The sequence below is a fragment of the Felis catus genome, chromosome B2 (assembly GCF_018350175.1).
Source record: "Felis catus isolate Fca126 chromosome B2, F.catus_Fca126_mat1.0, whole genome shotgun sequence".
Classification (NCBI taxonomy): Eukaryota; Metazoa; Chordata; class Mammalia; order Carnivora; family Felidae; genus Felis; species Felis catus.
The window spans coordinates 9,783,862-9,810,138 of record NC_058372.1 but is presented as its reverse complement, the minus strand read 5'-3'; the positions used below and the strand labels follow the sequence as shown (position 1 = coordinate 9,810,138).

General features: G+C 43.8%; 1 long non-coding RNA gene across 2 annotated transcripts in view; it reads right to left on the bottom strand.

Moving 5' to 3' along the window:
• Positions 1 to 18,588: 18,588 nt before the first annotated feature.
• Positions 18,589 to 26,277, bottom strand: part of LOC111560414 — a 31,209-nt gene continuing 23,520 nt past the window's right edge. Inside the window, exons 2-6 of one of the 2 annotated variants that reach the window (XR_006597512.1) lie at positions 24,806 to 24,972; positions 22,672 to 22,750; positions 22,422 to 22,521; positions 21,865 to 21,914; positions 18,589 to 19,044 (exon numbers count right to left, since the gene is read on the bottom strand). This is a non-coding gene — a long non-coding RNA (uncharacterized LOC111560414). The remainder of the gene's footprint in view (positions 19,045 to 21,864; positions 21,915 to 22,421; positions 22,522 to 22,671; positions 22,751 to 24,805; positions 24,973 to 26,277) is intronic. The other variant, XR_006597513.1, reaches the window with a different exon arrangement.

Below are 26,277 nucleotides of genomic sequence, written 5' to 3'. Positions count from 1 at the left end.
TATCTGAGCTAATATTAACTGTAGAAAAGCTATGTCGACCAACATAAAATGGATATTGGAAGAAAATTGCAGTTTGATTTTGTTGTTTTATCATTTCTATTGGCAAGTGAGGATAAAGCAAGCACAAAGGAGAAATAGATGACAAACATTCATTATATTATGTCACCAAAATTCCGGCTTAGAAATAATACCTAATAATAACAGCACAGTTCCTGGTTCTACCAACTTCTAAAATAAAAACTAACTCGAACCGAGCATGCCAGCCAGATATAAAATAATACCTTTAAAAAAAAAAAAAAGGCTCAAACTCACTTCTAAATATCAGACTGGAATCCTGATAATTGGCCAGTAGCATCGCTTTCCACTACTTAATAGCACATCGTTAGTAAAAGTATAAACGTCCGGAATCTCATATTGATGTTGTTTTCACTGCTTTTTGTTTTGTTTTGTTTTGAGAGAGAGTGTGGCGGAGAGGGGCAGAGGTAGAGAGAGAAAGAATCTGAAGCAGGCGCCACACCCTGCAAGGAGCCCAGTGGGGGGCTCAATCCCATGACCCTGGGATCATAACCTGAGCGAAAATCAAGAGTTGGACGCCTAACTGACTGAACCACACGGGTGCCCCAATATTGTTTTCACTTTTATGAAGTGGTCAGGTGATTCTCATGCAAGGATAGCTTATTCTGTAACTCAGATACATGGTCTGTATGGTTCCACGGAAGCTTCCATGACTGGCCCAAAACATCAGGCAGAGCAGGAATGGCGCCCACATCTCATGACCACTTAGTTATCGATGTGACCCTTGCACATTCAGTGTGAGCCAGGCTCGAGCCTCTTCTTCCGAGGATGAGAATGGGAGCATTAGCAAGCTGATCTGCAAAATCCAATCTGAAGCTCATCCCAGTACACAACGACGAACTGATCCTTTGTGTTGGTATAAATAGTGCTGTGCAATTCTTTTGTTTATTCATTTTGAGAGAAAGAGAGCAGCATGAGTAGGGGAGGAAAGAGAGAGAGAGAGAGGGAATCCCAAGCAGGCTCTGAGCTGTCAGGGCAGAGCCCAACACAGGACTTGAACTCATGAACCATGAGATCATGATCTGAGCCGATACCAAGAGTAGGACGCTCAACCGGCTAAGCCACCCAGGCACCCCATAGTGCTGTGAAATTTTTAATGCTTTACAAACTTTCTCTCATTTACCTCCTTCAAAGCAGGGTCTCTGTCTTCCTTGTGCTCTGTTTCCCTTGTGCTAATGCAGTGCCAGGAATGTTGCACATATTCAAAAAATAGCAAATATTCATGTTATTTAGTTGGGACCCTAATTCGTTCATCTTATAAACCAGATTTTACCTCAGCTTCGCATAACTACTTTTCTAGCTCAAGTTGTCCTTTTTCCTTTTTCTTTCCTTTTTTTCCCTTTTCTTCTCTTTCTTTCCTTTTCTTTTTTCTTTTTTCTTTTTCTTTTCTTTTCTTTTCTTTTTTTTTTTTTTTGTATTTTGGCTCTTTTTTCCATCTGTAGTTTACCCATAGCTACATGATTCTCTTAGCACCTTCAAAAGTTGTCCAGACTCCTGCAGTTTCTCTTTTTGTTTTTTTTTTTGTTTTGTTTTGTTTTGTTTTTTCTCCACTGGGGATTTCACAGCCCAGGCAAGGGTATTTCACCCTGTGACTGCTTTCTGCTCACTCAGCAAAGACTTTAGATCAAATTTCCTGATTGTTCACCGAGGAGATTTACATTTCCACAGCCAGAAGTAGGGAAGACAGAATGATACTGGTCATTTTCAGGGTGTATTTCAGGACTTCCCTTTTACAATTACAACATTTTCCTCCAGCTAACCACTCCCCCACCCTTAGTTCCTTATCCATTGAATTACCTATTGTTCATATACTGCCTTGAATCTTTTAGGCTTTTTTATGAATTACTCATGCTCAGGTGCCCTTAATAATAATCCTTAACCATCTTCTAGCTTAAAACCCTGCTTCTGAGTCTAAGGGAGGATTAGTAAGTAAATCTATTTTTTAGGCATTTTTTTCTTCCCATCATCATAAAGAAATTATTAAAAACTGCTGTGTGAAATTGTGCTAATCAGTATTTTAAGGCAGTATCAAAACCATAGATGGCTAACGTGACCAAAGACCAGACTGTCCCCAGGAATCAGGACCGTGCAAGGGCATGGGACCAATTGCCAGGAGATCCGGTTTTAGGTGTAACACGTTCCCGAAGTCTGGTTTCCTCACCTTTCTGCCTCCAGCGACTGGTGTCAAAGCTGGGTGAAATAATGCAGAGAAATGCGTTTATAAACGGTAACACTCATGTAAGATTCTTCAACCTTCTTATGCATACATGTTTACACTGAAAAAGAGAAATAGGGGTGCCCGGGTGGCCCAGTCGGCTAAGCGTGCGACTTCGGCTCGGATCTGGATCTCCCAGTTCCGGAGTTTGAGCCCCAGGTCAGCCTCCTTGCTGACGGTGGGGGGCCTGCTTCAGATCCTCCGTTTCCCTCTTTCTCCGCCCCTCCCCCACTCACAGCTCACCCCCTCTCTCACAAATATAAAATAATAAACACTAAAAATGAAAAAGAAAATAGAAGATTTGAAAAGGGACGTGGAGGAATATTGCAGGTATGCTAAGAAGTCTCTGCAAGATTTCTTTTGACATAGTTCTTCGGCAATATATTCTACTTCCTTCAGGACAATTCCAGTCTCTAACCTAAAGCCCTTGTCGTGAAATAACATCCCAAACATCATAACCAATTTGTTTTGACTACTAAAGAGGCCCCTTCACGGTCCCTATAGTACACCCCCAATTATATTCAAGCCCTAATTAATCCTGGAAGTGGTGGGCAGACCCTAGGTTGGTGTACGTTGACCGAGAATTCCAACCCTTAAGTGGTAATTTCGCCATACCCAGCGGTATTTGTGGCCCTCGCCATCCAAATGACTTTGCTCAAACGCCCGTCATCCCATTTGGCTTTAACGCCTACAGACTCAGAACAATCCAGCCTAATGCTTTCTTGGAGGTGACGCGCTCCAGTTCAAAAGTCCGCATGTCCCCCAGGCCACTGAGGGTCTCAGATCTACCAGGGAGGCACCACCACATACTTCGTAAGAGAGCCTGTGAATTAGAGGCTTAACTGTGAGGTTGATTTTCTCAGGAATGGGGTTGTAGGAAAGAGCTCCTCGCTTTTCTGAAACAAGTTTGCAGCCTTAAAGCTTGGGCCTTATAAACAATCTGTCTTTGGACTTGCTTTTCTTTCCCCCCCTCAAAGGTGTTCTGGAAAGCAGAGCGTGTGAGAACATAATACAAATGAGTCATATGGGGGTGGAGGACCCCCCAGGAGGGGCCTGGCATTTAGAGATAAAGACACTGTGAGAAGGTTACCCAAATTGCATTTCCACTGGCCAAGTCCTTTCTCCGCGGAATAGCAACGTAAAATAAAAACGCAACACAAGGACCAGGAAGGATTGTTTGCAGGGATAAACAGGACAGGAGACAGACTCACATGTGCCACATTTTTCCCACTGCAGATGAATAAAAGAGGCAATTATCTAATAAAAAAATGTACTGTTAATTGCCCCCAGTTAAGCAGTACTACTGTTAGAGCTATTAAGTACTATTTGGACTGAAGAGATTTATTTCACCTTCCTCTGCTTGGAAATTTGACATCATTCCTGGCTTCCATCTCACCCCCCAATTATAATCCACTGGAAATGGGAAAGCGACAAGAGCCATTTAATGTGTCACAACAAGAGTGAGGGGGAAGAAGGGCTGGAAGTGAAGGCTTTTCAAAGAGAGGGGGGGAAATAGTGTCGCATGATGATTACAGAATCTGGTGGGGTTTTTTTCTTCTTTCCCCCTCCTTTGCCGTATGGATTCGTTTTGTTTTTGTTTGTGTTTTTGTTTTCTCCCTTTAGGGCCAAAGCGTTATGGTTAAAGGGTGTGTTCTTTCGGGTTTATGGCTCTGACTAATGGAATTGCTCTAAATAACATTTTGATCTCGCAAGGTCACCCAGAGTGCTATACCTTTCCTTTAATGATTCAGGTCTGGACCAGGCATTTCCCAGAATTGAGATGGTAATGAAGTCATTAGTTTCTTCCTACTTGAAGCCCTGGCTAGAAAGCAGAATTCTATGGGCAAAGTCTGAGTGGGCTTTTTTCATAAATCTCACACCCAGCTGAGCTGTAACACCTGTTACATTTTCCCAGGAGCTTGAGCCATAAGACCATTTCCAATCTATTTGCTCTTCTTCTTGCACAGGACACTGACAAAGGCAGGGGTCCCTGTTTTCTAAGGCACTGCTAATTGAAAATCTCTGGCCGGTGCAAATGTGAACTCAAACCCACAAGAGTTCCAAATAAGGCTCCAATGAGTATTTCCTCCTCTTTTTAAAAATGGCCTTTCTAACGCAGGTTATACAAGATTAATTTGTTGGAGGGAAAAATCGTCATTGAACCTCTTTGCCCCCAATAAACTTTTACTTTCCATGCATTTTTTTTTAAAGAAAGAAAAGGGAGGGAAAATAATAAAACCCAGAGATCAGCTAACCCTACAAGACCTGTGTTTGTAAGAACTGGAGGGTGGGGGGGAGCATAGCATTAAAGTGTATTTGCTTTTGTTGGTGTGCTTTTAAAATCTCTGTGTATTAATTTTGAACGCAAGAAAGGAGAACAAAGTTGAGTCACATGAGCGAGCAAATGTAAAGTGATTACAATGGCAAAGCAAGTTTCAAAAACTGTTCTCAAAAACTGAATAATTAAAAGAGGAGGAAATTTTCCTCTAGGATTCTTGAAAGGGAAAAGAAAATGCATTCATCTATAGAGAAGATGGGCATTTCTGGTCCTCATAACAGTCCGTGGGGAAACAAAACAAAACAAAACAAAACAAAAAACAAAACAAAACAAAACCCCCAAAACCCTGCAAAACAAGGGAGGTTTAGAAGAAGCAGCTATGAGGCCTCACCTGGCATTTGACAGGAAAAAGAAATATTGGAAATAAAGTAGATGTAAATAAATGAACAGTTACACATTCCTCTGGGAGCTCAGACACCCTAAGAATTTGAGTCTTAAAGATACAACGTTGGGATCCCAGCCCCACAAATCGTAACAGAGCCCACAATCTGGCTGTTCCACCAACTACATTCTTCACCCAAAGCCCCTAGAGAAATGGCCTGTCTCTGAATTCCATACCACAGGCCTTATCGCTTTATTGGTGTTTGATGTTTTGTGACTTGTTGGTTTGGGGTTTTTTCGCGTTGTTTTTAAGTGCATTGCTTGTGGTCATTGTCATTGTTTGAGTAGGTAGCACTTGGGTCATTTGGGTATCTTTGCAGGCCTCCTTCTTAAGGCATTCTCACTCATTATACTCCTCCTTTGCCGGAAGTGGAGAAGCTGGTCTAAAGCGTGCAAGCTTTCAGTCATGATGTGTGAAGGGGTGTGTGCATCAGCAGGAAGAAAGCTACCATTTCGGTGCAGGAGGAAAAAATAATGAATGACATTTTTAAGTCCACGTTTAACAAACTGTCTTTCTCCAACATAGATTAACTCTACTGTGAAATCTGTGTGTGGTTCTAAATCCAATCCTGAGAAGAGCTGAGACACTCAGAACCTTCAGAGAACACTTGTTCATACAGTTCCTAAACCATATTTGAAACCACCAAAAATGGATTTGGTTGCCTATTTATTGGAAAGGAAAGAGGTTCATGATATATCCCTGAGTGAAAAAGCTTTTCAGCTCACCCATCTATGAATCGCCATATTTTTTGGTAAGGTCAAAAGTGGTCAAGTATCTACAATGTCATATCTCAGCTTAAATACTGTGTAAGATAATATGAATAAAATGATCTGATTTTGTCGTTGTTTTATATATACTCTGAAAATCTACCATAAGTTTTCCCTGAAACAGAGATTAGGGGTAACTTTTACTTCATTTCTTCTTTTGGCTTACCTTTATTTTTCACTTTTTCTGGAAAAATCTCTGGGATCCCCCCAGGAGGTCCAGGCCGGCCAAAGCTGAAATACTTGAGAAAATGTTAGCTACACCCTTTGGGCTCTTGTCAATCTCTATCCCAATGCTCAATCCATTTGTACTATTCATGGCGGGGAGGTGGGGTGGGGGGAGTAGGGGGTGGGGATGGTGTTCTCACCCATGTTTCACCAATTCTGACTTTGTCCATATAAGCTGTAGAGTCAAACAACTTAATAATTTAAGAATCAATTTGGACTAACGATTTTTGCCCCACTTAAATCTACCATGAAAACATGTCACAATTCTGTCCGGAGAATTTTCTGTTCCCATCCACCATAACAAAATTAAAGATACGCTCCCATGGAGGAAAAGTCAAGCAAAACAAAGACACTCCATAGACTGAGTCTAAATTTCTGGAAAAAAATATGGTGAAGGTGGTGACCTTCTATTTGTTAGGAAAGACCAGCAACACTGATTCTATCCGACTTAGCTTCTCTCACTTCCAGAAATTTGGGTTATTTCTAGATTCTTCCATCTCCTTTCCACCATCCACCCCTTTAGACTCCCTGCTTGTGTTTTTTGTGTTTTTTTGACTCTGCATTGATCGTTGCCAATTTTTGCCTTTCCTGCTTGTTCCTTTTATGTGGTTATTTATGTCCGAGAGACTGGACCTTACCACCATTTCATCAATAGTTTCTGCCACTTACTGCCATATTTTCTTATCATAGTAACTTCCTTGATCAATTTTCTATTTTGTATGTGCTAGTGATGAGTACTGGTATTCATAATCTTTCTAAGAGCTCAGAATTTCTTTTAAAAGGGACCATTCTATTATTTAGGTTGGTGATACCGATCTATATTTTAATTAGAGAAAGTTGAGCAAAAATTATTTTAAACCCCACACTATTCAGGGAGGCAGCCTGAAGCAGGAAAAAAGAAATCACCAGTAAGATAAGGTTGTAGCCCAGGTTTTGTGACTCACTCTGTGACTTTGAGCATGTCACTTAACCTCTATGGGACATAAGCCATCATCTATAGGACAAAAGATTTTCAAGACAGAGAATGTAGGTCTCTCTGTTTCTACTTTTGTTTTGGCTCTCGATTCATGAATCCATAAATCCCTTTGAATTCTTATGTGCAACACCAATTTTCCACGATGACTAATAGCCAAGAGTGGTTGATCCATCAGCCCCGTGATTCCCAGGGCTCTGGAACGTGGCTGAATCTCCATTTGCCAGGCAGAGAGATTCTTTCCATTCCCTTACTGCCGTCGGTCTTCAAGGCACAGAGAGGACTCTACTCCTGACAGGTACCTTGGTGGGTACAGGTAACCTTGCTTGAATGAACTCCTCAGAAACGCCCAATAGCTTTGAGTTTCACTGTGCCCACCCACGTCCTGTAGCACTTGGGAATTTCCTGGACTCGTTCTTCCATACATTCCCACCCAAACTACACGCTAAGGGAATAGGAGTGGAAATCAGCTACGAGTGCGGAGCGCCGTTCAGAATCGAATGGGAAAATTTTCTCAGCCTCAGGTAAATAAAAGTAAAAAGGCAGAGCGCTCTTTGAATTCTCCTGGAGACAAAAAAAAAAAAAAATTAAAATGTTCTCTATGAGTCGCTCCAGGGCCCCCGGCAGGCATCCCCCCTCCCCACCCCTTTTTAAAATAAGAGCTTGCCCTTCCCTGCACAGCCCTTTTAATACAAGTGAAAAAATTCCAAATTCCTCATTTGTTTAGCCTGAAAATCCCCTGCACATTCCCACAAACTACTTCCTTTTCTCTCTTTTTAGCAAGACTCCCCTCTCTCTCTTTAATGAAGAGAAGTTCAGAGGGTTTTTCCCATGAATAGATGGCAGGCACCTGGGAGTTATGAATTTTAAAGTGATCATTTTCTTTCAGCCATGCCGGACAATGGGCATCTCCTTTTGACTCACTTTCACAGCTTTGAGAGGCTCTCAGATCAGCCACATTCCAATCGGACTGGAGTCAGCTCGGAGCTGTGCTGGACCGCATCAAGGTCTCGCACAGAAAGACAGGGAGCAGATGGCCGGCCCGGCTCTCCTCCCCCCTTTCAGCGCGCAGAGGCAGGCAATGTGGGAAAGCGTTGGCCCGGCATTGCCCATTGATCCCTGAATAGAACCACCGCGGGCCACCAGCCTGTAGGTATGAACCTCTGTTAACAGATGGTGAGATCATTATGAGCAATTAATTCCTTTAATGTATCAGTGGGAACATGTTGGAAAGGATGACGCAAACACTCAGTGAATAGTGAGCTCCTCGCTCCTGGGGGAGCGAGCGGGTGCTACCTTGGGGGGCGGCTGGGAATCTCTCCCCAGGCTGCAAGGCCGCCTTATGGCTTGGGACGGGATCTGGGAACGGACTGCCCGGCACGGAGGTGTGGTTTTCATTAACTAATTGTGAATCCTTCCCTTCCTTCACGATGAATGCCAGATTTGTCTCTAGGTCATTTTTCTGTAGAAGCACCATCCAGAAACAGAGACACAAACAAAAACGGTGCTTGTCAGTCAATCCGAGATGCGCGGGGAATTATTTCACAGAATCCGGCAGAGAATCAGGTCACGGGGTCACTTTTGCTAAACACGATTTCAGTTGCGAAGGTTCGAAATTTCAAAGAAGGGTTTCTTTCAACACAGATGAAGCAGTGGTCATACCCCGTGCATCCCAGGGTTTGAGTCTGCAAACTGAATGTTTGGATGCATGATAAATGGGTAGATGAAAGGAGAGTCATTTTTAAAAATATGAATTCGCAAACATAGTGAATTTGAGCAAATGACCCATGCAGCAAATTACGCCCCTTGCATAAGTGAGATAATTTTTACATTCCGCAACAAGGTAAAAAGGATGGTCGGCGGCCAACTGGGAAAAATTGGCACCCTCTTCTTCAGGTACTACTCTGATTAATAATCAATGAGATAATGGCGTTTTTACGTGTTTTTCCTACTTTTAGAAATAATATTTAGTAGTAGGGGTGTTTTTATTTTGTAGGAAAAAGAAAAATCTACAGATCCTTGGGTAGCCTTTAGATTTTAAGAAGATAGAAAATACAGGAACAGGAAATACTGGCAACTATTCGCTTAATTCATATTTAAATGACACTTTTTGCTTGTAATTAAGACACTCAAGCAGTGTCTCTGTTCATGAAATTTACATAACTGTACAATAGCTTGCCTAAATGAACAGCAAATGGCAGTTAACCTTGAAGTGTATTATCTTAATTGAATAAATCTGGCTTTAATTCAATAAATTAAAAACAGAAATAATATCGCAAAAGACTTTTAAAAACAGACTTACCATCACCCCCTAAATACAGACTGGTACTGTTTATAGTTGTGTTGGAATGCTCGGACATTTTCCAGTATGATTTTAGAACTCTAAAAGCATTCTGGGTACACATTCGCTATTTTTCCATCATTGTTTCCAAAGCAAATCAATGTCACTTTTTGGAAATCATTGATAACAGTATCTGAACCCTGAATCAGAACTCATAAGCCTGCTGATTTAAGATGATTCTTCGTCCGGGTTTCCACTGCCTCTACCTCCATGGGAAATTTGGTCTTCCCTTTTTTCCAATTCCTTATGACGGAGTGCCCTGTGACACACAGAAAAGACTAAACAGGGGGGAAGAGACTTCTTACATAGGAAAGAGACATTCCCACTACTTGTTCATTTAAATCAGATTCCCATGGGCTACAAATGCCTTCAGCATCAGGGAACTGACAAAAATTGCTGAATTCTTTCTCCCAAAGTTTTTGCATTAATCGGCAAAATTATGTTTCAGTGATTATACAGTTAAGGAGAAGAAATCATGCAATATGTTTTTATTTGCATGAAATAAGTTAATGAGGCACCACCTGTGCCTTGTATCAGTTTATGGGGGAAAAAGCAGGAGAACACAGGTGTTCCAAGAGCATCACGGTAGACTTCCTACATTAATTTAAAAACCCTACAAGCATTTAGCAGCATCTACAGTGCATATTGCCAAGGAATAACCTATGCACACAGAGACGTGCATAAAAATTATTGTGAAGAAATTCCTGGTTTCTTGGCTAGCAAGGAAAAAAAAAAGCCGTAATTCATTCTTTCCTTGTTCTCACAGTGTTTGCTATTATACCATCTGCAATATACAATGTACATGCTCAGCCATAACCCGTACGGCTGGAAAAGAAGCATTCACACTGTGAATTACCATTTTTCCCAGCATCTAGCTCTAGTCAAAGACAGCACAATAATAAACTAGAAGCTCCTTTGTCTGTTAAACATTGTTCTTCATTACTACATGAAAAGCAAATTGTCTTTGTATAGAGAAAGAGTGGCACATCAGCCATGGGAGTGGGGGGAAGGGCTTCGCCTCTCTCACTGACCACCTCGCAGACACAGAGGCCACTCATCTATCTTTCCCCACCGGCCCACCCAACTCTGCTTTCCAAATCATTTCATCGACAGGCACGTTGGGGAGAGATCCCTTGTTCGGTTGAGTGAGATGCTGGATTGGAGGCTCACAGGAAGCTTTTACCCTGAATAGCCTAACACTTACATCCACAGATTTCTTTTTTTAAAATCTCTTCGGTGTGTCCCTTTACAATGTTTGGGAGAAGTGAAGCTTATCAGAGATGCTCTTTTTCCTGTGGTTAAATATACTCCACGAGTTATTGTGTTCTTTGTATTGTTTTTGAGCTCTTAAGGGCCAAATGAGAAGACAGCCAACAAAGAAACAAAACATTTGGAGCAGCCGACTAGATAGATAGACAGATAGATAGATAGAAAACATATACCAAGTACATGAATACCAGCTACCATGAAAGTTAACAAAATGTATAGATTAGACCAGAACCACCCATTCAAGGAAAGGGTCCTCATGATGCAAATCAGTTACTTACAAGAGATTGATGATTTTCTCAGGGCTTTTTAAGTCTTTTGGATGCAATAAATTCCAACAAAACTTGCAACATCATAAGCTTGCTTGTGAAAACTTAGTTACTAAATTAAAAACTCAAAAATCTCTCCTCATAGGGAAGGCAATGGGCAAACCCAAGTTCTCGTTTTAAATCTCAAAGACGATTACCTCTTCCTGACGTCTCGTATGACCCGCAGTAGATCGTGGCCACAGTGTGTTGCTAGAGAGGTCTGCCAGGAGGGACTGAAGAAGGGGACCCTGCTAGACATGACGTGAGGAGTCAAAATCACGTCTGTTAACTCCACTCCACTGGACAGAGACCGGCTGCATGAAACACCCTGCCTGAATATCAGTCCCAAAGTAGTTCAATTTGTGCATTTACTGTTCAAAAGAAGTTGAGATCTCTTCAGAGACTGGTAAAAATCACTGGGGGGAGAATGTCCAGAATCAGCTTTGGACATAAAACAGCCGTTTCCGTATTGATGGGTTTTGCAGTCTAATTTTGAATGTGACTGCAAGTTTTTCTCTCTGGCAGACGGGAAAAATACCTGGCTCACTGAATCGTCATGAGGCTTTTAGGAAATCACATCATAAAATAACTACATTAGCTCTCCATAGTGTAGGCTCTCAATAAATGCCAGGTACCTTTTCAGGTGTAGATTAACACTTGATTTTCACTTAGGAGATGGGGCGCCTGAGTGGCTCAATGGGTTAAGCGTCCGACTTTGGCTCAGGTCATGATCTCACACTTCGTGAGTTTGAGCCCTGCGTGCTGAGAGCTCAGAGCCTGGAACCTCCTTCAGATCCCTCTCGCCATCTGCCCCTCCCCCACTCGCGCTCTGTCTCTCAAAAATGAACAAATGTTAAAAAAAAATTTTTTTTTAATTTCAGGAGAAAAAAGTACATAATTGCCAAACAGCATATTCACATTTGTTCTCTCCTGAGGAGAGACACAACTTTTATTTTTAATGCGCAACACTTGAAATGGCAACTTGAGAAATTGTGAAATGTTTGCGGAGGTAATTGGGACAATCCTTCTCAACTCCGAAATTCCATTATTCTCGAATGTTCTCGAATGTCTAAAGTTCCTGTGCTCAACCCAGAAATCAAGTCTGTTACCCTGGAGCTTGCAACCGTATCCCATCTAAAAAGAAACTCGCCTATGTATTTTTATCATGCATCACGTGACAGGGCTAGTTTTGACTTAGGCAGGCTCATTCTGTGTAAACAAGATACTGACATCATCAAGACACAGAGAGGAATAAACTGAGTCCATGGCCATGAGAAAGTGGTAAAAATACATGAGTCACATCAGAAACATCTGTCTTCAATCCCAAGTTAAGGACTTCCCAGGCTAAGGGGCAATTTGTGAATCATACGATCGACTCTCCAATTCAAACATTGGCATTGGTCTTAATTCTACTGATACGTAAAAGGATAACTAATGATTTCTCTTTTTTAATAATACTGCTTTTCCTTGTAAGTTTGCATACTGGTTTCCAAATGGTTACAACAAATACTTTTTTTTTAATTTTCAGCTTGGATGCTTCCTTCTTAATTCAGAATGACATTTGTTCCTAAACTCATAACACAAAGTATTTACTAGTACTTCGTATAGTTGTGCCTTTGTTTTTTCACTTTCAGGGAAAACATGTTGAACTTCCTGACTGCTACTCCTCAACATTTAGACCCTCCCTTTCCAGTATCCCTTTTCTTTCCTTCTCCACAGGCTCTTTCTCTATCATTTCAAACATACTCGGACCATCTCAGTTTGGGGCGGTACTTCTTCACTAAAGAGTGATTTTGCCTCTGGGAAATATTTAGCAACATCTAGAGACTATTTTGGTTGTCAAAACTCCATGCCATTGGCATCGAGTAGGTACAGACCAGGGATGCTGTTGAACATCCTACCATGCATAGGGCAGTCCCCTTGCCCACCCCACACAAAGAATTATCCAGCCCCAAATGTCCATTGTACCCAGGTTGAGAAACCCTAGTCTAGAGGAGGAAAAAACCTGAGACCTAGTTTTATGTTATTTTGTGCCAGCTACTCCACTCCCAATCCTTTCCTCTTTGCTAACCTGTCTCAAAACCTCTCCCCTCTATCCATTTCCTATTACCCCCTTACTCCTTAATCATCTGCAATTTATTTTCCTTCTCTACAAGTCACAGCAACTGTTCTCTTCGGGGTCACTAACCTCCTTGCATGCTCGACCTCACAAGGCAATGAACACTTCCTGTTCTTTATTGGGACATCACTGTTGCACTTTGCTTGCTGACCACTTTCGCCATCGTATAACTCTCTCGTACCTTGGCACCATTGACAAAAATGGTCTACGAGTCTTAATCATTCCATCTTCTTCTTCCTCTTCAGCATCATCATCATCAACAACATCTCCTCAATCGTCGAGACCACTAACACCTCATGCCTCGCTTCATTCCATTCTCCATTTAAATATCCTCCCCGCAAAGAGCCTTCCCTGCCTGCTCAACTCAAAGTAGTGTTATGGGATTTTCCTTTCTCCTTAACTTGCTTTGTTTTTTTATTACTACCTGATACTATATTATATGAATGTATACTTGAGTTTGTACCTTGTGTCTCTTCACCGCATTCCTTTTCCCCAAAGAATATAAACTTGAGGACAGAGGAGGGACAGTGCTTGTTTTGTTCACTTCTATGTGATTAGCACCCGGCACTTAGCGACACATGCATATTTGTAGAATGGGTGACTGAATGAAATAATGGATGTGTGAATGAATGAGTGAATGAATGCATGAATAGTGGGGGGAAAACCCCAGACCTTCGAGTGCTTTCCACCTGCCAGCACTGTGCTTAGTGCAGTGTCTGATACTGGAGATTTTTTCTTAAAATTCTTTCCTATTGTTGTCTTCTAAGACATTGCCCTAGGCTGATTCTACTATTTCCATGGTCATTTCTCTGTCTCCTTTGATGCCTCCTCCCTCCTGCTGGGCCATTCCCTCCTCAAACGAGGGCCATCTCCTTGTTCTGCTCCCTCCTTGACAGCATGTTCCAGTGTCCCACTTGAGTGACCCTGATAAGATTCTGTGTGTGGCACCACACATCTGTAGAACCAGTTGTATCATGGGGCATTCTGAGAACCCAAACATGTTCTAAGTCAATGCCGTTGCTGCTGAATGCATCTACAAAGTATGACATTGGCAGAGATCTTGAGGGAGGAAGAAGCCTTAAATATTTGGGAAAGTGGGGGGCGGTGGGGGGATGGGCTGTATGCTGGAATAAGGAGACTGAAGGGTGTAACGCTGCTAAAATACGGTGGTGAAGAAATTTTCATTGGAAGCCCCTTTATGGACATATAACTACATCTAATTTTCTAAGACATGTGGACAGAGAAATTAAAGATGAACTGAGGTCCCCTTCATGCCTAAAGTTCTGTGATTTACTAATCACAAGCACTGTGTCTAAATAAGGCACAGCGCGCTGTATTGTGCTCCACGGATGTGTGTTTCTTTACGACTTGGAGGTTTGAGGCAGCCCTGGGTTGAGTAAGACTAAGCTGCCACTTTTCTAACAGTATTTGCTCACTGCATGTCTCTGTGTCACATTTTGGTAATTTTTGAAATATCTCACATTTTTTCATTATTATTCTATCTGTGATGGTGATCTGTGATCGGTGATCTTTGACTTTACTATTGCAATTGTTCTGGGATTCTGTGAACTGTACCCATAGAAGACAGAGAACTTAACCAATAAATACTCTGTGTTCCAGCTGTTACACTGGCCAGTCATCCCCCCATCTTTCTCCCTCCCTCTCTTCAGGCCTCTCTATTCCCTGAGACACCATGATGTCGAAATGAGGCCAGTTAAGGACCCAACGTGGGCTCTAAGTGTTCAAGTGAAGGGAAGAGTCACTTGTCTCTCACTTTAAATCAAAAGCTAGAAATGGTTAAGCTCAGTGAGGAAGGCATGGTGAAAGCCAAGACAGGCTGAAAACAAGGCCTCTTGTGCCAAACAGAGAACTTGTGAATGCAAAGGAGAAGTTCTTGAAGGAAACGAAAAGTGCTGCTCCCGTGAACACACGAATGATAAGAAAGGGAAACAGCCTTTGTGCTCATAAGGAGAAAGTCTGAGTGGTCTGGATAGAAGATCAAACCAGCCACAACATTCCCTTAAGCCAAAGCCTCATGCAGAGCAAGGCCCTGGATCTCTTCAGGTTGGGTGAGAGAGGTGAGGAAGCTGCGGAAGGAACGATTGAAGCCAGCAGAGGTTGGTTCATGAGGTTTAAGAAAGAAGCCGTCTCCATGACATCAAAGTTCACGGTGAAGCAGCAGGTGCTGATGTAGAAGCTGCAGCAAATTCTCCAGCAGATCTAGCTGAGGTAGTGAATGACGGTGGCTACACTAAACAACAAAAATTTGGTTAATTTTTTTAATGTTTATTTACTTTTGAGAGGTTGGGGAGAGGGGCAGAGAGAGAGGGAGACACAGAATCCAAAGCAGGCTCCAGGCTCTGAGCTGTCAGCACCAAGCCTGATGCGGGGCTCGAACTCACAAACTATGAGATCATGATCTGAGCCGAAGCCGGATGCACAACCGACTGAGCCACCCAGGTGCCCCACAGGTTTTTAATGTAGATGAAATAGCCATCTACTGGAAGAAGATTACATGTAGGACTTTCGTAGCTAGAGAGAAGTCAATGCCTGGCTTCAAAGCTTCATTGGACAGGCTGACCCTCTTGTAAGGGGCTAATGCAACTGTTGACTTTAAGCTGAAGCCAACGCTCGTTCACCATTCCAAAACTCCGAAGGCCCTTAGGAATGATGCTGGATCTACTCTGCCAGTGCTCTCTCTATAAATGGAACAATAAAGCCTAGATGACAGGACATTTGTTTACAACATGGTTTACTGAATATTTTTTTTCAATATATGAAATTTATTGTCAAATTGGTTTCCATACAACACCCAGTGCTCATCCCAAAAGGTGCCCTCCTCAATACCCATCACCCACCCTCCCCTCCCTCCCACCCCCCATCAACCCTCAGTTTGTTCTCAGTTTTTAAGAGTCTCTTATGCTTTGGCTCTCTCCCACTCTAACCTCTTTTTTTTTTTCCTTCCCCTGGTTTACTGAATATTTTAAGCCCACTGTTGAGACCTACTGCTCTGAGGAGGGAAAAAAAATCCCTTTCAAAATATCACTGCTCTTTGTTTTTAAAAAAATTTTTTTTTCAACGTTTATTTATTTTTGGGACAGGGAGAGACAGAGCATGAACGGGGGAGGGGCAGAGAGAGAGGGAGACACAGAATCGGAAACAGGCTCCAGGCTCCGAGCCATCAGCCCAGAGCCCGACGCGGGGCTCGAACTCACGGACCGCGAGATCGTGACCTGGCTGAAGTCGGACGCTTAACCGACTGCGCCACCCAGGCGCCCCATCAAAATATCACTGCTCTTTGACAATGCACCTGCTCACCCAAGAGCTCTGATGGAGATGGACGAGATAAATGTTGTTTTCATGCCTACTGATGTAACATCCATTCTGGAGCTCATGGGTCAAGGAATAATTTTGACTTTCAAGTCTTATTTAAGAAATACATTTCATAGTGCTATAGCTTCCATAGACAGTGATTCCTCTCATGTATCTGGGCAAAGTAAATCAAAAACCTAAAAAGGACTCACCATTCTAGATTCCATTAAGAACATTCGTGATTCATGGGAAGGGGCCAAAATATCAACACGAACAGGAGTTTGGAAGAAGTGAATTCCAACCCTCATGGATGACTCTGAGGGGCTCAAGACTTCCATAGAGGAAGTCACTGTAGGTGTGGTGGAAACAGCGAAAGAACTAGAAGGGGAGCCTGAAGATGTGACTGACTTGTGCAATCTCATGATCAAACTTGAACAGATGAGGAGTTGCTTCCAATGGAGGAGCGAAGACAATGGTTTCTTGAGATGGAAACTACTCCTGGTGAAGACGCTGTGAAGATTATTGGGATGGCAACAGAAGATTTAGAACATTACATGAACTTAGTTGATAAAGCAGTGGCAGGGTTTGAGAGGATGAATTCCAATTCTGAAAGACGTTCTACAGGTAAAATGCTGTCAAACAGCACCACATGCTACGGAAAAAATGTTCTTAAACGGAAGATTCCCATGGATGTGACAACCTTCATTGTTGTCTTATCTTAAGAAATGGCCACCGCCACCCCAGCCTTCAGCAGCCACCATGCTGATCCACTGGCAGCCATTGACATGGAGGCAAGGCCCTCCCCCTGCACAAAAATTCTGAACTGCTGAAAGCTGAGATGACGGTTAGCATTTTTTTTAGCAATAAAGCGTTTTAAATTAAGGGTGTACCTTTTTTCAACATGATGCTATTACACAATTAGTACAATGTAAGTGTAACTTTTATAAAATTCATTCGATTCGCTTTATTGCAATATTCACTTTATTGCGGCGCTCTGGAACGGAACCCACAATATCTCTGAGGTTGCCTGCACTAAATAAATAGATGAGAATGAATACAATAAAACGCGTGCATACTGTTGATGGAACAGACTCAAGCGTGCTGCTGGTCATTCTCCGAATCAGTTCTGCGCCCTTTCCTGGCCGGCTCTGTGCCCGAGGCTGACTCCCGGCCTCACCGCCCATTCCAGCACCAGCTGTAAATGGCAGGACGTGAGGAGGGAAAGTGGGGCCGGTTTGCCTTGTTCCCTCCTGCGTTGCCATCAGGAGGACAGCTCCTTACTGGGCCCAGGCGACCCCTCCTCCCTCCAGGCCCAGGAATGGGCACAGCTTCCCCTACTGCCAGCTTCTGGAAGTCTCCGCGTCCCTCTCCTCCCCTGTCAGTGCCACAGCTGGCAAACCGAGTACAGCCTCTTCACCTGCACCACTTGGGATGAAGTGTCTCCAGCTGGAATCTTGTCCCTTATCTCCTCTTGTGCGTATGTGAGTTAGATATTTTTTTGTGTATATACAAATTGTGTGAGCATAACTGTCCATTCTCTTTTCTTTAAATTTCTTTAATTTTGCTGCTTTCTTTATTTTTAGATTATTCTCTATTGCTGACATACTAACTTAAAGTAACTCATATCTATATTGTGGTGTGTGTGTGTGTGTGTGTGTGTGTGTTTGTCATCAAGGGAAAACTTTTATTTTAGGGTGTCTGGCTGGCTCAGTCGGTGGAGCGTGTGACTCTTGATCTTGGATTTCTGAGTTCAAGCCCCATGTTGGATGTAGAGGTTCCTTAAAAATAAAAATCTTAAAAAAAACCCCAAAAATGTTTAACTGTATGGGAGTTGAAAACATTCAAACAACAAACAGTATCTTAAATAAAACAAAAAACAATTTCAATGAAAAAAATGAGTTGCAAAATTTAAACTCCCCTAAATTAATCTATGAACTTAGAGCTAATCTAACTGAAATATTATGACCTTCTAATGGAGTGATCTTATCATTTAAGTTTTTTTCCCAATTAAAAAAAAATCGAAAGTCATTCAGGAAAATATTAAATTCTTGTACAGAGTTCTAATACATGTTCATGTATCTGAAAATGACACACAAAAATGCTGATGCCATACAAAAATGGTCTTCATTGTTTTAAATCTCAGTATGCGTGCCAAATTTTAATGATGGATAAAGTAATAGTGGACTTTTTATTTAAATCAAAATACAATACTTACATTATCTAATTCTGCAGTGTCCAATGATGTGAAAATAATGTATTCACAAGAATTATATCAAATGAATCTTTATTTGAAAAACACTATCCCAAAATTATATCTACTTGAATAAGAACGACCGTAGCGGCAATTAAATGACAGCAACTAAACCAAGAAGAGATCAGTGAAAACGACTGTGAAGACAGAAAACACTTGCAGATGCGCTGAGGCTGTGGGTGACCAGGATCCGGCTGCCGTGGGCCGAGCCACACCCGCAGGGGAGCCTCGATCCCTGAGCCCTCAGCACGTGACCCTCCTCTTCCCTGGGGGGCTGGTGGCCCAGGGGACCCCCGGACACTTGCGGGCCTCTGTGGGCTGTGAGTGGAGCACCGGGAGCCGACGGGCCACTTGGGAAAGGCTGGGAGTCGGACGTGGCGTTGGCCAGCATTTGCCTGTGGCGATCCTCTCCTTCTCTCAGCTCCTCGAGGTTCCTCCAGTCAACACAGCTGCCGTCCAGCTTTCTCCAGCTCTGTCCTCAGGGAAGAGGATTTATTTGTTTGGGGAGAGAGAAGAGAGTGGGGGAGGCGCAGAGAGAGAGAGGGAGAGAGAGATTCCCAGGCAGGCTCCACACTGTCAGTGCAGAGCCTGAGGCGGGGCTCAGTCTCATGAACCAGGAGGTCACAACCTGAGCCGGAACCAAGGGTCAGATGCTCAACCAACTGAGCCACCCAGGCGCCCACGGATCTCTTTCCATTGGAGGCAGTTCTTCTCTCCATTCTTTGCCCATGTCTTCGGCCGTCTTCCTCTAGAGGCTGGGAATCTGATTTGTGCAGTTCGTGCTTCTACACACGCTGGGAAGTTTCTTCTTGACTCCCAAGCAGCCTGTTTCCTCCTCAAACAACTGTCTGTGACGTTGCACGATGTGTTCTTGATGTAATCCAGGCAGAATTGGAAGCTTCAGCTTCAACCGCAGAATCTCACTTTCAAGCTGTGAATTTTCACGCTACAAAGGTGCTTCTTCGGTTTGGAGTCTTGTTATTTGTCCTGCGAGCTGTTCATTTGTTTGTTTTCCTTCCCACAGTTGTCTGGCTATTTCTTGATTTTCCTCTTCGTACTTTGAAGGGACACCCTGAAGTCAGCATCATTGACACTCTTCAGATCAACTACTGACCGGTGGATGGGGCCATTGCCATCTTCTCTTTTGCTTGACTGCCCCTCTCTCTAAGGAGATCAGAGAAGGGGAAGGTCGTCAGCAGGTTTTCAGCCTTTGATATCAACTGGCTGAGTTTCTCCCTCGAGACCTGCCGCATCCCTGCGTTCGGCCGCTCCAGCCCTTCTCTCTCCTCCTCCTTTTCCTGGACTCTCTGGTCCATCTTGCAACTTCTTGTTTGGACGGTTCTGGACTTTCCTTCAAACCACCCATTATTTCCTCCTGAAGTTGTCCTCTGTCCTTCTCTGATGCCTCGAAGATGGGTTTTTCATCAGTTGCTTGGGAAAATTTAGGGGGCTGGCTCCTCTGTGCCTTTTTCAGGGAGTTGACGGTGACGTCTTGGAGTGACGACCTGCTCAGGTTTGTTTTCATCGCCGACAAGCACAAGGTCTGTACGTGAGAGGACCGGCCTCCGCCCCAGGTGCCTGAGGGCCTCATCGGCCTGTGTCACTGGTGCGAAATTCTCACCACGTTCGCCACAGACTTTGTTGCAGGCAGAACACGGTTTGCCTAGAGCCTTCACACTTCTTAAAGTTCGTAGTCTCTTTACACCCGAACCAGCACCGCGGTACAGACCGGGATCTCCCAGGGAAACACACAGAGGCCGGGGACATGGCTCCAGCTTTCAGAAATCACCCACAGGGCACCCCCACCACCACCCAGGTGCTCCAAGGCCAGCTGGAACGTGGATCTGGTGATGGGCAGCAGGCCCTCCATGGCTGCATCGCGCTCCACAGTGCTGTCTCCAAGTGCCAGCGTCCTGTGGGTCTCTACCGATGGCTCAGAACCCCGGGGAATGTTCTGCCTCTAAGATAAACAATTTCCCAACCAGGGCAGAGTAGTCGGGCCGGGGGAGGGGAGGCCAGCCAGGGGCCAGAAAGCAGTTCTCCCTAACTTGGCCCTGAAACAGAAAGGGATGTCACTTACACAGGCACGGGCTCAAGTGCAAAGGGCTGATGGCAGCTTGGAGCCCCCGCTACTCCAGGCCCACCTGGCCCTACAGCAGACCTAGGGGGCTCAAAGCAGGGCCAGGCCATGTCCCTTTTCTCACACCAGAGCAAGTTAGGGCAGAGGGGTGGGGCCCCCTCCCTGTCCCTGGGTGAGGCTCATTTTCCTGATTTAAGGTTTCCTTCTGCCACAGGAGGCCTGGTGCTGCCCACGAGATCCCGGGGATCCCACCCTTCTGAGTCTTCTTCTCTCCTCTGTATGTGGCCAGTGTGGGCAGGCAGGGGCCCCGGGCGGACGGATGTCCCCAAAGGTATTAACTAAGAGACCTGGATTCCGACCCTAACAGCTCAGGAGAAATCAACCACAACTGGCAGGTCTTATGATTTCCCGGACGTTCTGTGGAGCCAGTAGCCCCTGCTCGACCCGGCGTTCCTGGAAGGGGTGACTCTGCTCCAGAGGTGACAGAGTGACCGGGTTCCTTCCCGCATGTGGCCCTCCATCTTGAGCCCGCCCTCCCAAGATGGCCTCGGGGAGGGTCCCCAGTCCATGAGTCATCTTGAGAAGTGGGCCTCTGGGGAGGCGGTCCTTCTTTGGGCTCGGTTTACCACTTTTACTTCATTAAACCACAGCTCACTCTCTGGTGTCTCTCGGGCAGAGCCCGCTCAGGGCCTCCTTGTCCACCCCCGGGGACTCTGTCGTGAGCAGCTTGTCCCCAGTCCCTTTACTGAGAGGGACACAGGACAGCTGTTAGCCGAGGGCTGTCTGGGGGTCCTGAAGGGCTCCATGGGTGCAGAGAACAGAGGTTCTGACCAGGCCTGGTGGTGCAGGGAGGAGGCAGCCAAATGCCCACGGTGAGAGTGGCTTCGTTTCTTCTTCTTCTGTTTTTTTTTTTTTTTATAAATGTTTATTGATTTTTGAGAGAGAGGGTGGGGGGAGGGGCAGAGAGAGAGAGGGAGACACAGAATCTGCAGCAGCTCCAAGCTCTGTGCTGGCAGCAGAGGTCACGACCCGGGCCAAAGTCGGACAGTCAACGCACTGAGCCACCCAGGTGCCCCCACCAATGCTGCTTCTTTTTGACTAGACTATTTTTAAGAGCAGTTTTGGGTTTGAAGGAAAACTGAGCACAAACAGAGCCCAGCCAGCAGCACGCCTGTCTGTGACCCTATCAAACCCCAGCATTTCACCACATACCTCCCCTCCTGTTTCCTTTCTGAGGTTCCTTCTGGTCAATTCTGCTGGTCCTGTTTGATTGAGAAAACAATTTATCAGTTATGATTTTTTCAAATAGTGGTCTATATTTAAGAGTCATCAAAACAAGACAACTTATTCCAAATGTACTCCAAACTGCTAAGAATCCGCGTGGAGCCTAAATTATATGTCACAGAGAAAAGCACAGTTTGGGAAGGATCGCGTAACTAAAAGGCACGTCGTTTGCTTTCCTCTTTTTTACCTAATTGTGTTTTCTTCTTCAAACTCCTTTTTTCCTTCCTCGGATTCATTTTTCTCCTATCCAGACTCTTTGCCTTTAAAGAAAACTCCAGTGGTGGGCAGCCATTGAAAGCAATAACACATACTATGAGTTATCAAGGGGGATTTGAAAGAAAAGTCATTTCTGACTGGGAATATCAGCCAAGAAAAAGGGAAAGAAGCTGTGTGTGTGTGTGTGTGTGTGTGTGTGTGTGGTGTGTATTTGTGTGGTGTGTGTGGGGGTGTGGTGGGACACACGTCTGCCTGTGTTTATGCCTCACCTTGGAATCTGAGCTTCAGGAATATTCTCAGACATCATCTGCTTCTTAAATTTTCAAACAGACACGACCCCAACAAGGACCAAATAAACGAAGATGACTTCTGTTATAAAGGCAGGACAATTGCATAGATTATTTTAAAAACGTCTGAAGAAAAATAAGCTGGTACGGTAAGGAGGATGAGCTTAACCACTTTAGAAACTGTAAAGCATTAGACAAACGCAATGTGTTGGTGTTACTGATAAATAATTACCTGTGTTTTAATTTGGCTTTGCACATGCAGTATTCTGTGACTTCAGTAGGATTGCTGGGAAGTCAGTTCTAGGGAGAAACTGAAAGGGAAAAAAAAGTTACTTGTCTTTCTGCATTTGTCCCAAGTAGCTCAAATTCAGAGCGTTTATTTTAAATCACTCCTTCCTTCTGATGATCTTCTGTATTAATATATTTGGACACTGAGATACAGAGTTATATTCTGCTTAGAAAAATTCTTATATTGGCCACACTATACAATGAATGTAACTGATTAATGAATTAACCAGCTGGCAACCATACCTGGGTGTATTTTAGCACATTTTCAACTAAGACGGATGAAAGAGGTATTACAGACCACTTGGGAATCGTTAATAATAATAGCCTACATTTAGAGAAAGGAAGTTTGATGTTAATTTTCAGAGAAAACAGCCAAAATCTTGCAATATTTTCTGGGAGAAGGGGCAGTAGGTAGAACACAGAACTTGGGTTATTTTGGGCAGCCATCCATGCTTTTAAGACTGATCCTTACAGAAATCACTTGGTTTGCAAAATTGTCAAGGGACTAAATGACTTAATCAACCTTTCTCATTTTTATCTGCAGTCAATCTGAGCTTATTATCAAACCACTCAAGTGATGGCCCCTGATTGAACAGAACATTCCACTGGGAGCAGCGTGAGTAGCCTTCCCTCCTGGGAGGGGGTACTCACAGGCATTGCATTATTCCTTTTTCACCTTCAACCTCTATAGGTAGAGACTTAAAAGCCATTTTGAACATCATCTCATTATCCCTTCAGTCTTGAGCTAGGAGTTGATTACTCTTAATTTACGAGGGGACACTATATTGAGAAGCAATCCCATTTCTCAAATGTCACGTACAAAGTATTCTGTGTGGGGCCGAGAAGAGAATTCAAACCTATGGGTCATAATTCACCTTCTGCTTTGGCATTTACATAGCATAATATTATGACGGAGACTCGCCCCACCTTTGAAAAATAATGAGATATTATTGACAAACAAAAATCCTTTCGTGCACATGTAAAATCCTCTTTCCTAAGTCAAAGGTGGCTGTTTTTTTTTTTTTTTTGAGAGAAAAATAAATTCAGATGTTCAAATATAGCAGTGGTTTTATTTTATGTGTTTACTTTTTTAGTTCGAAAGCTCTTCTGTTTACCAGGAGCCCAAATGAATTCGTACAGTCCTCAAAGAGACAAACTAAGGTAACCCTGATTGTTTTGTTGACTTTGCGAAAGGCAATGGCCCAAAGCATTAGTAATTAAAACCCATTTAAAATTAATTTAATTTCAGGAGCTCCACAAACCCATAAAATCAGACACACACAAAACTAACAGCCAAAGATGCCTTTTTGAAACCAACGGTTTTCAAAGTGAAAAGGCAGACACCAGAAGGGAGCAGAGCTCAGGAGAAAGAAAGGGAGTAGGGAGGGAGCCGGAAAGGAGAAAGTGCTCGCATTAGCCTGGGAAGCCGCCTTTCGAGCCCCAGCCCCCTGTTTCAAAGACAGGATTCCTTCGCTTTTTTGAGTTTCAAGTCGCTGAGCCATCATTCTGTTTCTCCCCAGAATGGAGCTAAACTGGACTGAGACATTTGGAAATCCTTCTCTGGGCAAACGTTCTATTTGTATACATTTCTCAGAACAAATCAGGGCTGCCACGGACTAATCTTAAGTCCACAGAAATTGGGCAAGCACTTTCCGCAGTTGAGTGTGACCCCAGCTTTGCATTCCGGGAAGCGCTAACCCGTCACTCACAACGCGAAGACACAGGCTTTTAGATCATCAAGGGTGGGTGTTTGGGGAAGTGGCGAATATATCTAAATACGGGTCCAATTCTTATTTCAAAGGAAAAATGTGGAAACAGACTGGTCCAGATGTGGAAAAGAGCATCACTGACAGTAAGTTGCAAGTGTGGGCAGCCGGAGCGTGAGAGCTAGCGGTGGGGTCGGAGTGTGGGGGGGCAAAGAACCTGAAGATAATGGAATCTTTCTCCACCTACCTCTTCCTCTTGCCAAGTGCACCCTTCCAATCGCCAAATGACCCGGCACCTAAAAAGGCAGACCACTTACACACCCCTATTCTTGACAAAGACTCTGGAAATGACCCGATTCGACATCTGCTTACATATAGTGAGTTCAGCCAACCGTCCCTGACTGCGACGCTCATTACTTCCAGCCAGCTCTCCTGTAGCTGAGATAGTCTTGTTGGCACAGACGGATTCTTAGAAAGTTCTTCCAAATCCTAATTCTGCTCTCTTGAGCAAGAGAGGATGCGACGTTTTGCTCTGACATCTGCAAGCAATAGGGTAGCAGTGAGCCCTGGAGCTCCGGAGTCAGACGGGCATAGGTTCATACCCGCACCCAGGGACAGGTGTGTGGATACAGGTAGGTCACTCAGAGAGTCTAAGTTTCAATTTCTTTACCTGTGAAATGGAGTAACAAATATTCCCCGCTTCCTAGGTGTTTAGTGAGGATTGTTAAGATAAAACACCTAGAACAATGCCTAGCATATAATAAATGTTTAGATAAATTAATGATTATCGTGGTGTGAAAGGCATAGACTTTGGAGTCAGATGGTCCTGAGTTCAGATCCCAGCACCACCGTTAAGTAGCTGTCCATAGGCTCATGCATTTCCCTGAGCTTCAGTTTTTCCAACTTTGGCATGTCTGCCTCAAAGGGATTTCGTAATGATTTAGTGAAAAAAAACTTTAAGTGTTTAGTATAATGCCTGTCCGTAATGTTTTCATCATCATCGTTACCCAGGGTCTTTTTAATGTCCTCCTTAAAACACAGTGCTAGGAACTAATCCAATATTCCCAAAGCGGTCAGAAACAGGGCAAAGAATAGTGTGCAGAAAGTCTCCTCTGACCTAAACATGATACGTTTATTAGTGTAGCAGTCTAATGCTGTATTTGCCTCTTCTCTTTCGGCCCCTCAGAAATAAGAGTATAAGATGGAAAATACAGGCTCAGGGATCCACTGGATCTATCCCAGTCTTTCAAAGTAAGTCAGTAAAGGGGCACCTGGGTGGCTCAGTCAATTGAGTGTCTGACTTTGGCTCAGGTCATGATCTCACGATTTGTGGGTTTGAGCCCCGTGTTGGGCTCTGTACCGACAGCTCAGAGCCTGGAGCCTGCTTCGGATGAATTCTGTATCTCCTCTCTCTGCCCCTCCCCCACTCACACTCTGTCTCCCTCCCTCTAAAAAAATAAATAAACATAAAAAAAAAAACAGAATCCTTTTGGGGCACCTGAGTGGCTCAGTCGGTTGAGCGTACAACTTTGGCTCGGGTCATGATCTTGTGGTTCACAGGTTCAGGCCCCGTGTTGGGCTCTGTGCAGGAGAAAGAAAGGGAGTAGGGAGGGAGCCAGAAAGGAGAAAGTGCTCGCATTAGCCTGGGAAGCATTGCAGAGCCTAGAGCCTGCTTCAGATTCTGTGTCTCCCTCTCTCTCCGCCCCTCTCCCATTCACTCTCTGTCTCTCTCCCTCTCAAAAATAAGTAAACATTAAAAACATTTTTTTAATAAAAAAATATTTAAAAAGAATCCTTTCTAGCTGTCTAGGTCTAAAATTGTAAAATTGCATTGTTCTATCATT